We start from the raw sequence: 15166 nt of genomic DNA, 5'->3' as shown, positions 1-15166 counted from the left end.
CATTCGACATTTTTGGCAAATTGGAGTTAATACCATGGAGAGTCATCAAATGATAAATACTTTCGATCAACTTATTGAAATCTGTGAGATTATTCTAGGAAATTCGAAAAAAATACCAAGTTGTTTTGTCACATTGGCAGTTATAACCGCATAACAGTCACATTGAGATTATACATGAGCCTCATAATGTAGTAGCAACGAAATTTCTATCAGAATTATTTTCTGACCATTCACCCAATATGCGATATGAGTTGTACACAATTTCAGCCTCAAATAAGCTCTTTTGAATTCTCAATGAATTTTTGAAATTATAGTTTCCTCCCATACTGCAGTGAAATGCAAACTTAGTATCCCATTTACTCAATGCCTACTTTTGTCGAATGTTACAAATATGCAGTTATGGGCAGTGGAAACATTATCCAATTTGAAAAAAATACACTCGATTCTGTTTGTTTTTGAGACAGAGTGCATGTTGTTATCCTCTGAGTTTCAAAACTGCAGATACACTGAGCGTGATAACCACTATTGAATGAGTGAGCCGTGGCTCTTCTTTGGCGAGAGTCGGTTCATTTGGATCAGCAGCAGGGTCGTGCATTTCAGAAAGCATTTTGTGAAACACGAAGGCTTGGTTGTGTCGTCTCGATGGTGACGAACAACTGCGTTGCTTCGTTCTTCGTTCCACACTTATTCGTTTCGTTACCCGATTGAAAGCAACGAACAAAAATAAAAATTTTGTTGCATTCAATTTCATTGAAATCTATCAAAATGTTTGAAATTTAGTTTAACCTGTTTTTGCAATAGTAATATATGTAACTTCTTCTTCTTATTCTTCTTCTTGGCATTAACGTCCTCACTAGGACCTGCTTCTCAGCTTAGTGTTCTTATGAGCACTTCCACAGTTATTAACTGAGAGCTTTCTTTGCCAATGTTGCCATTTTCGCATTCGTATATCGTGTGGCAGGTACGATGATACTCTATGCCCAGGGAAGTCAAGGGAATTTCCATTACGAAAAGATCCTCGACCGACCGGGAATCGAACCCAGACACCTTCAGCATGGCTTTGCTTTGTAGCCGTGGACTCTAACCACTTGACTAAGGAAGGCCCCTAATCAACCCAATGTATGTAACTTGTAAGGTACCGCCGTGCGGGGTGACATTGGGCCTAGGGGGTGACTTTGACCGCCTCTTTCGATGTATCTCATGGCTACTAGGAACGCTGAAGAACTAGTTTGTGACCATCTATTGGCTATTTGTAACGTAATCTTTGAGCTTGACACATTGTTTTCATTATTTTGCCATTAGCTTGCTGTAAAAATATTGGCCCAAAGTCACCCTTATGGACCAATGTCACCCCGCACGACGGTACTAAATTAAGATAGAGAAACTATGCGGGCCACCACGTTGTTTATTTGAAATAATCAGCTCCTAATGTTAGAGACTACCGATTGAAAGACCAGCTTGCTACAGTGAGGCTTTGATTTATGATGCGCGATGCACAAGCAGCACGAAAAAAATCAGAGACTGCTCTTGCTGCGATGAAAGGAAAGGTTTGCCGAATTGATACAAAACAGTAGTGTTCCAATCAGGTCCGTCCCACTCAGGCTCAGATTGGGTACCACTTCTAGTACTGCATTTGGTCCCTCGGTAGTGCAAAAGGTAACCAAGTTTGACAGATCGCAGTACACTTTGAATGGAATACTTATGAGCCATAAAATTTTGGGCAACTGCAAGGAACATGGGGGTCTTTAATTTGTCTTTGTTCCAATTGCAAGGCAAGCTTGATGATTGAAAATGCTTTCAATAAAATGAAAATGTACGGCCCTGATCAGCAGTCCCATAATGGATCATATAAAAAGTGGCCCGTAAAAAGAAATCAGTTCGTTTCTTTATTCTCTTTTGTTCGTATCTCAGCTTTATTATAACGCTTGACACGTGCTTTGCTTTGCGCGCCACGCCACACATGCAAGCACGCTTTGCTGCTGCTCCAGGCTCTCAGCATAGACAGACAAGTTGCCCCATTGTCAATTTGCATAAGCCAGGAGAAAAAGATGAACATTAATTTAAGTACTTTTCAATTTTCATACAAATTACTCTTTTTATACATCTATATGAACCACTCCCCTGGCCTATTACAGGCAAACGAAATATTGCCCACTTGAACGGCAAAATCGACCGAATATCGTGGTCGTGGGTTTCTGGAGAAGAATGTAATAAGGAAGCAAAATATCATACAACACATGTTGCGTGCACATGGAATGAACCTTCAAATTAGACCTGTGCGCCGAAATATTTTTAATCGGTGGCGGCGTGAGGGTATTTTTGTACCGGCGGCGGCGACGTCATCGACGTCACGCCGTTTACAAGTTTAGGCGGCGGCGACGGCGGCGTGCATCGGCGTGGAGAAAATTGGACATCAAAAATTGTAAATTGTCTTCTTTTTTCCTGCGTTACATTCCTACTGGTACAGACCCTAGGATAGCCTACTTCTTAGCTTGGTTTTCTACAAGCACTTCCACAGTTGTTAACTAAGAGCTTTCTTTGCCAAAGTTGCCATTTGCACATTGGTGTCTCGTGTGGCTGGTATGATGATACTTTTTGCCCAAGAGAAGCATGTAAATTTTCTTTTATACGAAAAGTTCCTGAACTGATCGGGAATCGACCCAGATACCTTCAGCATGGAGTTTTCTTTGTAGCCGCAGGCATAACCATACTTTATGCCCTGAAACGTCGAAAAAATTGGGAAAAAAAACGGTGGGAATTGAACTCACAACCCAACACCCAAGGTCATGCTGAATATTTTTGCGTTGAACGCTTGGGAAATATGGGTGCATAAATATAAAATACAATAAAAACGATGAAACAGTTAATGCACTATCACAATAATTCAAATAATACAGCGATGTAAATTGTTGCCCCGTATTCGCTTATGTGGAATAATCTTTGAAGGATCTTAAAATAATGAATAACCAGGAAAAATACTAGAAGAACAAGAAAGGAACTGTATGATTTGTCGGTAAAATTGTGTAAGAAGAATGTTTGGAAATGTTTTGCTGGACTTTGAGGAGAAATCTTCGAAAAATTAAAGCAAGACTATTAGAAGAAATCCTCAAAGTAATCCTAAAAAACAATCAAGAATCTTTTCAAAATTCTAGTAGCAATATACGTGCTGATAATGACTTGCATGGATGATATTCTGGAGAAAACTTTGGATGAACCTCTTCAGAAATACAAGAAAAAATCTTGTAAGCATTATTGTTAATGGTTTAGGAACAATATGTCAAAAAACAAAACTTCGAAAGCGATGAATTTGAAACATTGTTTATTAGACTTCTTTTTTCACATCACATTCGATTAAATATGATCTGAATAACGTTTTGCACATAATGAATCATTTATTATTTTTTTTGCGTTTCCTTTGATTTCTTTCTTTTTGACGTTTTGTCCTTTCGACATTTTGGCATTCGTAGTTTTGGGATTTGACGTGTTGTCACCCAACCATAATAAGTATTAGTCAAGGAGTTCTTGGATGAATCTTTAGAGCATATCTTAACGGAAATCATTGTGAAATCCCAAGAGAACAATTGAAGTATTATCTAAAGAATTTCCGCTGAAAAAAAAAATTGAAGGATGGTTGGAAAATTTTTAGAGAAAGACGTAGATAAGATTTTACTTTTTTTTTTTTTTGGAAGAATTAATTTGAAGAAATTCAAGAACTAGTGCATCATGATCAATTTTGAACAAATTTACATGCGGTATCATATAACGATATTATGCTTACGCATGTCAAAGGTGATGAGATCTGTGAATTTGCTTCGAGAATTTTGAAAAAAAAAATCTGAAGGAGCATTAAGAGGCATATCTATAGTGGGCGGTACCCATGGTAACACACCATTTTTTTCCAACAAACACAATACATTTTCTCGATTTAAACTTGAGATAATAGCACTATAAGGAACATCAATACCAATACTAACTAAAACGCATATAAATATTGATTGTTTTATACATACTATACAAAATAACCGAAACTCGAACGGAAATGAAAATCTGAACTAGTTATTGATTTGAATTTTTTCCCGACGTTTCGGCCATTTGTTGTAGCCTTTTTCAAGGGAAAAATGGTCAATCGTTTTTGTCCTTATTGATTCTTAAGGACAAAAACGATTGACCATTTTTCCCTTGAAAAAGGCCACAACAAATGGCCGAAACGTCGGGCAAAATAAATCAAAACGTTCGCAGATTAAGACTGAGATAGCCGACAACCAAGAATTTACGTTATTATGTTATTTCATAAGCAAATTGTTGTTATTATTTTCTGTTAATATTCCCAATTCAAAAAAAGTAGTTAAGTCAATAACAAGTTTAGAAATCTATCATCCATCCGCTCGGAAAAGCGGTAAAAATGTGCATAATGTAATTTTTTGGTAAAAATTGCGATAATTTTTACTTGCAATTAAAAATTGTTACATTTTTTATGAAAAAACAAGCGGTGTGTTTGGTGAATGACTTTCTTTAGCAATAATTACTTATTAAGTTTATCAATTCAGTAAAAATTACCATTGAAAATACAGTTGCGCTCATATAAAAATCCATAGCCACCATAAAAGAATCAATAGTTTTTTTTTTTTTTTTCAAACATCCTTAAGAAATTTCTTGAAAATGTTCTTGTCGAAATTACCAAAGGAATTTTTGAAATTAAAATATGCGGAATCATGAAGAATTTTCTAGAGAACTCTGTTAGAGAATTCTGGAACAATCATTTAAGGGTTTTCCTTGGAAAAAATTTGAATGAACAATTGACAAATGCCGAAAAAGTATTTTGGTGGTATTCCGGAAGAAGTCGATAGAAGAAACCCATGTTAAAATTTCTGAAGGAACTCTAAGAGATTCGATTGAGAATGTTCTGAATAAATCTCAAAAGTAATTCTTAGCCGGTCACCTACTCATAAATTCGTTGAATAAATGTAGGTATCCTTTGATGAATTCTAGAAAAAAAAAAAACACTGGCAGGATTCTTGCAGGAATCCTTGCAATAATTTCTCGATGAACCCCTATCGCAACATTCGAAGTAATTACTAAAGGAATTTAGATAAATGATTGAAGGAATTCGTGCAGAAACATGTGAAAGAATCCCGGAAGGGTAGTTTAGGTTTATAGAATAATTGGTACAGGATTTTCTTTTTAACACGATTATTTGAATTCCTACATATTCCTGGAAAACAATTTCAAATATCTGAGAAGGACTGGAAAAAAAATCTCAAATGAATTCATTAAAAAACGCCAGAGGAATCTTTGAAATATTTGTGGAATTATGGATGAATAAATTACTGGAGGATTTGCAAAAACAAGCATACAAGAGAAAACTTTGAAAAACCTTCTTTGGAAATGATTCCAGCGCATAAAATGGAAACAATTTTTTGAAGAATATATGATGGAACTCCTATGAAGATTCCTTGGTAGTGTTTTCAATTGATTTTATCGTGGCATCTTTTGAGATCCGTATAGAGTGGTTTCTGAAGGTACCTCTGTAAGACCAATAATTAGGCATTGTGAAGTAGCATCTGAAGGAATTTATACAGGAAACTCTGAAAGAGATCAAGAAGAAACTCGTGTAGGTATTCCAGGATAAATTCCTGAAGAATCACTGGAAGTTTCCAAGATGGAGTTGATAGAGACATTCCTCAAGTTCCTGGAGGATTATGTGGAGGAATTATTGGATCAATTCCTTGATGAATTCCTGTAAGAATACCCATAGGAATTCCTTAAGCAATATTGGATTATTATTTTTTTAGTTTTTTTTATAAAAATAGGTCAAATTAACCCAAGATCAGTCGCATGCGTGTATAGAGTACACGCACCCTGAGGAAAGCTCGCTTCTCATACACAACACGAGCGAGGTGGTGCTGGAGATGGCTGAATGCGCGACCGCTCTTGAGTTAAAAAAAAAAACGATTTTTTATAGGCGTGAAAATACAAAATCGGCGGCGTAGTGTTGGTCAGCGTATGGCGTGCCGCCGATAACTCATTCGGCGTCGGCGTGACGTAAATTGGATCGGCGGCGGCGGCGTGGCGTGGCGGCGCACAGGTCTTCTCCAAATCCGTTCACTCGGTACATTTCGCTCTTTCTTTACGATCCGCTGAGCCACTGATCCGTACAAAAGATTCGATGAGGATCGTATTAGCTCACTAAAAAGGGTCGTTCAGTCGATCTCCAATACTAATAATGAAATTTTAATGAAAAGCGTCAGTGAAGTATAACTCATCAAAGAGCAAAATTAAAAGTAAATCATTCTGTATGATTTCTCCGCGTTATCAAGCCTTCAAAACACTGACTTTTGAATGGTAAATAATGATTTTGTTGATTTCGCAACAAGAATAATTTAAAATAAATCTTATGTGTGGACTTTTCATGATTCTCATTCCAGACGCTTCCCTACTTCATCCTCATATTCTGGACACTTTGATTTGATTTCCGGACAGCTCAAGCAAATCATTAAGAGAGAAGTCAAATTACCAATTGAAATCGCAAGACCACTGAAGAGCCAAATACTTCCGGAATGTTTTGGATCCAATGCAGGAACCCTGGTAAAGAACATCAGTTCGACGATTCAAGTCAAAATTCCATTGAAATTGACCAAAAATTGTAGAAATTAGAGCCAACAGATGGTGTGGGCTTCGTGACAGTGTGGTTAGAGTCGTCAGACAGTGAGCACATCGTGTTATGGGGTGTGGGCCCAATTTCCGCTGCAGTCATTGGCTTCCTCGACTTTCGCTTATTAAAACCGATCGTCGAGTCCCGTTGCAGGATACACTCTCGCTTTGCAACCTTCCATTCCTAATGTTACGCTTAAAAATCTGAATAGAAATTCTTCGATCTTCTAACGTTGTTGAACACAGATCAAATAAAAGAAGGGTAATACTCGGCATCAAAATAGAATCTGTGAGTGAGCATACTTACATACTCATAGCCAAAGATTTAAGGATCTTTCCAGAACATCCGTTCGTAATTTTACAAGATAGATAAGGAGTAAGTGTATTTGGTAACGGAATTAACACCAGTGTGTCTTATTTGGAATACAAAACAAAACGCATTTTGAACAAAATATCTCCAGTAATCAATACAAATTTTCGGCAGGTCAATTTCGAACAATCATTCCGCTCTCGATTTCACACTCCAAACGGCTAAGACAAAGGATTTCCTTTTGGTTCGTCCTTGCAAAGCAAAATAACCATGGGAAACGCCGTTTATCTTGCGGCTTTAATTTATGTGCATAATTACGACTGTTGCTTTTAATTAGGAAATAATGAAATTCTCTCCACTTTCCGTTTTATGTTATACGCTCAATAAATTTCAATTATCGTTTCCGTACCTTACCCGTTGCTTGGTTGCGCTTAGTCGGATGGTCCTGTTCGATTTGTTCAATTGTGCAATCTGACAGAGAGTAATTCGTTTCAATTGTGCCTTGCTAAGTGGTAGAAATTGATGAACTTATGGATAACGGATGGAACAATTTTCTGAAACATGTTATTTATCAGATAGATGAAGACATTACGATAAGGGGTCGTCCAAATATGACGTCCATCATTAGGGGGAAGGGGGGGTATACGGAAGTGTGACAGTGCGTGTATTAGGTATTGGAAAAACCGTGACAGAGGAGGGCAGGGGTCTAGAAATCCCGAAAAACGATGGACGTCATATTTGAATCGTCCCTAAGAGGAATTCAATTATGATTGTTATAAGTGGTGAAAGTTAGTTTGAAAATGTTATTTTCGTTATCAAGATTAAAGAAATTTTCTATTATTAATGATGAATTGTAGTTATTGATATATGTATTTTGTTCATTTAAAAGTACAAGACTTCGAAAAGCAAATAAGGCAGTAAACATTGAAAACAAAGTTAATCGCAGATTTGGGATATAGTGATTGTAAAAATCAATCTCAAATTCTGCTATTCAATACTACACTTACGAGAGAAAAAATATTGATCATAAAATAAGTTCAATTCCATTGTTTATCCCAACATGCACCAGAATGTCTACGGAATCCATACAAACACATTCACAATTTACGTCTGCATATGGCAAATGTAATTAGAACGAAACAAGAACCAAATCACATATTAGAGACGAATGACGGTGGATTTCCACTTTTACCCTCAACTATGTTAACGAATTCATGACAACTTTCTCCGAAGCCGCAATTGCTCAACATTGATGTTGCTTTGCATATTCGGGCTCGTCCCTTGTGACGGAAATGGAAAAGTTCTACTGTCGAGAAGTTGAATAAAATTTAATTTCCTGATACCAACTAGAAGTAACGTAAAATCTAAAATGTTTCGTTACGTCCATTGAAATGATGTGACAAGAGAGAGAGAGAGAAAGAGTAGTAGCCATAATTATTTCATATGGCACGAAAGTTGCTAATGGCTAACGGTACACTGCGTGCATAAATTACAGATGTACCGTTTTGATTTATATTACAGACAGCTTCCAATTCCGGACACTACTTTGTATGGGGAACATTCCACAGGAAATGTTGAAATGTTTACCGTTCACCATTTCTCACTTTCGAGCCTCGTTTTAATAAGTATGATCCAAAGATATTTATGCAAATAATAATGCACAACTGCTTTAAACGGCTCTTGAGTAGTTTGACGATTTCAATAGATTATTTGACTTTTCCATTTTGATTTCCATGAGCTATCCGGATTTCGAATCAATGTTTCCAGATCATGAGGCAAAAGTGAGGAAGCATCCGGAATAAGAACCTTGAAAAGCCAATTGACACATTTCTATTTATTAAAAATTGTTATAAATATTTCTATTTATTGTTATTGTTGTGGAAAAAATATCTTCATCCACCATTCGAAAGTTAAGGGTTTCAAAAGTTCAGTAACGTGGATATACAGAATAATTTATTAAAAGGTACGACGAGGTAAGTGGATAATGTGGATAATGTGAGTAATGCAAATTCAGCAAACTCTTTTCAATGGTTAACAAATGAGGGACTAATATACCTAAAATTGTAATTTGGTTTAAATTTACTGATTGTTATATTTTGAATACAAGAGATTTGAAAATTCGCGCTAAATGATTCACTTGCCCCACCATGGTACCGTGCTGCATCAATATCCGGACGCTTAAGAGAGATCAAATGTTTTCACTACTTTATTGTCTTATAAATTATAGTGTGGTTCTCAAACACACTCAAATTAGTTTGGGGTCCAATCTTCAAGTAAAGGAGGAATATTTAAGCAAAAATTGTAAAAATAGCATACAAATTGCGAAAATACTGAAGCATGTGTGTCCTTAAACCCGGACACATGTATCGATATGCCGGACACATATACATCAAAATCCGGACAGCTTTAATGAAATTGATCAAAACTAAACGGAACTCATTCAATTAAATTTGTACACTATGGCAAATGACTTTTCTGAGAACGTAGTAATTGCATTTGCCATACAATCGTAAAACGGAGTATCTTTGATAATGCGGGTAGCTTTGATAGTGCGTAACCCACCACATACTAAACGAAATATCATAATTTCTGTTAATCAGTTGGGCAAAACGAATGTAAAACTAAAGAATATTAGTATGACACTTCATGTAAGAGCGGTTTTCACTTGAATCAAGAACATTTGAGGCTTTTTAAACGAATATCAAAAATTGACACAATTTTAGCATTTTCGAAACGCTTACAAACAATCTGTTCTACGATCACTATTTGATGTAGTTTTGAATAGTTGGCCAGTTATCTTTGACAGCCTAGTTATCATAGAACATGAATACGGTATCAAATCTCTTAGCGAAAAGCATTTTCACAAACTGGGATCATTTTTGTAATCTAAGTCAGAAATTTCCATATAACGTTAAACGCCTAGAGGTATGCTATACCCTACAAATGTTCGTTATTCATTCAATTTTGTTCGATTCATACTCCATTATCAAAGTTACCCCAAAACAGAAAACCAACTTTCGATTAAATGAAGAATTATATATCCATTCCAAATAAATCTGTTGGCAATCTATCGACTGCAATCGATAGCTAGGATGTCAGTACTTGTTTTAAAAATATAAATTATAATTCTTTGAAACAGCATGCATAAATATTCAAGTTTTCTTCGAAAAAACTATCAAAGTTACGGTAGTTTTACGGTACAATAAAAACACAATTTTATATGTAATTTGATTTTTTTACCTCCTTGCCTTGCTTGCGGTTTGATTCGAAAACTTTGTTGTACAGCTACTGAAATCATTATGTTTTTGATCAGTTTTTCTGTGCAGAACTCTTGCCTCATCACTGAATATTTTTATTTTCAGCTTTAACTTTCAATTTTCTACAAATATGCTTGACATATTTTCGTTTAAATTGCAGATACATGACATCATCATTCTATGTCCGGCTATAGAAACACTAACTCACATAGCCGGACAACATCTTTTTGCTTTCAAAACACTTAAGTTACACATAAAATCACATATTTCACCCATTAAACGTTACAATCTACCATTACATTCACCATTTCGAACAAAACAACTAGAAAAACTAACGATTATCCACACTTTCGCGAATAAGCCTGTCCAAAACTAAACAGCTAAAACTTTTTCGACGCAGGGATAGTGCCAAACTGAAGTAGCGAATTTGTTTTTTTTTTTACATATTTTGCAAAGCTCACTAGATTGCTGATTATAGTTAAATGATGAAATTAGATTAAATCTGAGCATACGTGAAAGTATACACTAAAGTTTTTTTTACTCGGCTTTTTTGCACGTTTTATTTTTACACGGCTTTTTACACGCCTTTCGGAATTTACACGGTACTTTTTTTGCCCAGAATTCGGACTTATCACTTTTTTTTACTTATTTACACGGATTTCGGAATTACCACGGCTTTTTTTTTCTTATTTACACGGATTTCAGAACTAATACGGTACTTTTTACACAGATTCCAGAATTAGCACGGTTTTTTTTGCACGGATTTTTTTTTTTGCACGGCACGGGGAACTGTGTGAAAAAAGACCTTAGTGTAACCAGATTATTGTGGATTTTCTACATCGCATTTCATAACATCGCGCTTAGGATTAAACCTTGAGGTACTGCCGCGGTAATTCGAACGCTTTTCTGCCCCTCCTCTGTGTCATACAGTAGAATCCTACCATCAAAATAACATTCTAGAAGCTTACACAACTGCACCGGTACCATAAAGCAGTGAAGTGCGTGGGCTATCGCTTCCCAGTTTGCGCTGTTCAACGCATTCTTCACATTCAGAGTGACAACCGCGCAGTAATGGATGCCGCTTCATTTATGCTCGATTGCCACCTCAGCTGTCTGAACGACCGTCTGGATTGCGTCCAAAGTAGATTTACCTTTCCTGAATCCAAACTACTAGCCTATTGAGCATCAACCCTTCCAATAACTTGGTCATCGTATCTAATAGACTGACAGGTCTATATGCCGACGGGTCACCTGGTGGTTTCATCGACTTTGGTAGTAGCACCAATTTCTGGCACTTCTCTTCAGCTTGGAGGATGTCTTGACCAATGAAGCGTTGCATCGCGGTTCTGAATATGTCCAGATCCGCATTTACTGCCGTTTCTAGGGCAACATTCGAGATACCATCAGGTTCCGGTGCTTTGTTTGACGCGAATGATTTCACTACTTCAGTCAGTTCTTTGTTCACTTCTCCTTCATCTGCCACATACAGCGCCAGGTGCCATACTCTGTGAAGCATTCTTTCTGATATTACAACAACCAGTCCATATTGCTACAGCATACAACATGGCTTGCCTGAAAATTTGTCCAAAGGTCAAAAGTTTGTTCTCAAGACAAAATTTGAATTCCCTGTTAAAGAGTGGGTAGATACAATTTTATATATTGGTTAAATTTGGCTTTAATACCCTCAATGCAATTTTTGTAAGTTAAATTTTAATCTAGCATGAGCTTTATATACTGAACTTCATCTGAGCAATTTATCGGAACTCCTCTCATCATATTCAAACTATTTTGCAATTTACTACAGAAGACACGCAGGCTTCACCATTTAATGGTGAGGCCAGTGCCATCCGCAAATTTGAACTAATGTTAATGTATACTAGAAATCCTTTATAAGAGAGATTCGCGGAAGCTGACACTTCTGTCAAAGTGTGAGCCAATCGAGCAGCGAGAGCTGTCAAAGTGTGAGCCAAACGAACATGCGTTATGTTTGTTTTGAACTTTTCTTGATAAGTAATGTAATCCGCTTGAAATTATTTCGGTAAAAGTAATTTTGCACGAAGCAAAATTATGAAATATTTTTCTATTTTAAATTTTTGTCAATTCAAGTTTTAGTTGCTGATTTTTTTAACTGTTTATTAGCTTGGATATGTAACTCAAAGATCTATAACGAAAAAAATACACTTTTTAGCAATGAGGAAGTCATGTCCGTGTTACAATATTATTCTCGACGCCGAGCAAAAACAGCACTGCTGGTCTGTTGCCAAATTATTCCATTTTACTTCCGCTTATCTCTCTATAAAGGATCACTAATGTATACCATTTTGTCTCAAATCCCGAACACTCGGTTTTTATATGGCAATTTGATTGATATGTTTCGCGGAAATATGTCATCAAATTTCCTTGAAATGCAATTCAATTTTAACATCTTCAAAACTATTTTATACATCGAGAGTAATGATGATTCTCTAGTTCGATGTTAGTAATACAAGCTCTTATAAATGTATTTGAGAAATTACTCATTTGAATACCTTTTATTCGTGCTGTTCGGAATTTGAATCAAGGTGTTCGGAATATGAAACGGAATGAATAGAGTGTTCGGCATTTGAATCAAAATGTTGTGTCATACTTTTACGTAGAAACAATACTAAACGAGATTAAATAAACTTTTTTATCAGCACACCCAACAGCTAACAGTTAGGTTTTGCGAATAATTTAAAATACAGTCGCCTCTCCACTTCTTGATACCGAAGGGACCATCGAAATACGGAGAGATCGAGACAAAGAACAAGTTTTCAATGAATACTAGATTGAAAAACACTCCGTTACCAGGAAAATAATAAACAAGCAGACGTCATCTCGCGTTCTGAAATTGTTTTGAATCTCAAAAATCTAGTCTTGTCGCCTTTGATTATGGTCATATCTACAAACGGAGAGAAAATTTGGAACAAAAAATCAACAGGAGCAAATCGAGATATGGAGATATCGAGATAAGGAGGATATCGAGATATGGAGAGAGAAAATGTATGCAGACTGAAGAGACCGAAGAAATCATGGACATAGGGAGAGATATCGAGATGTAGAACATCGAGATGTGGAGAGTCGGCTGTACTCGTAAAAATAAGCTAGTTTATGTCTACCATAATACCGTTATTCACTAAATTTGGGGTTGCTGAACATATTGCCGTTATCAAAAACATAATAACACGTCTAGTTTTGAGATATTTATTGTTGAAGATGCATTATTTAAGGCTAAGTAGCCCGCCATTCGTTTTGACAGCCATGTTGATTTTGCAGCTCAAAAGCTCAAAATGATAAAACTCAGTTCTCATAGTTCATAATGATCCGGAGAAATATCACTATATGCGCTGACATGCTGAAAGTATACTGATACTTTTTCAGAAGCGTCAATGCAATACAAATTGATTTTCCTCAATTAAGGTGAAGCGGCGTGTAACTCAAAGAATCATTAGAATCATCATCGATGTAATAGTCGTAGTGCCGCGTTTCCATGTACATTTTCAAAACAAACAAACAAAAAATATAACATTTGTGTTAAGCATATTTTTATGTAAACACATGGGAAATTTGGTAGATTGACGAGTATTGGAAATCAAAATCTTCTCTTCAATCGTACATATCAAAAGAAAACATTATGATTTAATGAAGGGTAAAGGAATTTCTCTGTTTTTTATTGGATTTATCGCATATTTTTGTTATGCACCGGCACGGTTTATGTTTGCATGAGATGACGGTGTTGCCACACGGATAAAAATCTGATTCCCACACCATGATTTACAAGTCATGAAATTCATAAATTGATTAAGCCATGATATCAGGACGACAAATCATGGTTCCTGGAGTCAAATCATGATTCTTCATAAACCTAACATCAAGAGCGACAACACAAAGTGGTGGACTTTGCTTCAAGTCATTCGCATCGATCACCCATCATTCATCACGAAAGATTGGTACTGTGATAAAGTACGTGGCTCTCAATCAGAAGGTTCTTGATTCGAATCTTGCTACAGCAAATTTTGTTTTTTTTTTGTTTTCATTTTATCGGGTTGGCTGACAGAAATATAAATAGATCCGAAATGGATGCGCGAATCATGATTTTCGAGCATTCGATGCATGATTTCGAGCACTCAGCTGCAACATGTGTCGCGTTCAACAATCGGAATCATGATATCGTGAGTCCAAATCATGGTGTATTTTCATAAGATGAAAACACACTGGAATCATGATATCCGGGTGCATAATCATGATTTTGGATATATATATATATATATATATATATATATATATATATATATATATATATATATATATATATATATATATATATATATATATATATATATATATATATATATATATATATATATATATATATATATATATGTGATTCCCGTTTGAAATATGTTTCTTTGAGGAAAGTGAATGAAAGATTTGTTTAGTGGAAGTGTTGTGAGCGCAATATGATATCCAACACACAAATACTTGCTGCAGAATTACAATGGAAAAGGTAGGCTTTTATTTACAAGCAGTGAACCAATTATCACCCAACAAGCAGCAACAAAGACATTATTATCTCCTATTTTTGTTGCAACAATTTCGTTCCGCAACATCAGTTTATCATTACTTGAACAGAATATGACAATGATCATCCACCACGTGTGTAGCGATTTTTTGTGCTTTGCATTGCAATTTTCGAGAACTTTCTACGTGTTGGTAAATATTGGCACATTATCGAACAGCATTCATAAAATAAATTTGGTTTTGTGTTGAAAATAACTGATTATTCGCGAGTTGAAAAGGTTGCAACAATGTTGCGCTCTGTGATTGACATGACAATTTTGCTTTTGATTGTATCCTAATCCGCAACAGTTGGGACAAACAGTTGTGAGCGAGCTTGCTTTGTTGTTGTTTTTTTTTTCTTTATTAACGA

This window comes from Aedes aegypti, chromosome 2 (genome assembly GCF_002204515.2).
Source record: "Aedes aegypti strain LVP_AGWG chromosome 2, AaegL5.0 Primary Assembly, whole genome shotgun sequence".
NCBI classification, from domain to species: Eukaryota; Metazoa; Arthropoda; class Insecta; order Diptera; family Culicidae; genus Aedes; species Aedes aegypti.
Note: the sequence above shows the minus strand (reverse complement) of the source record.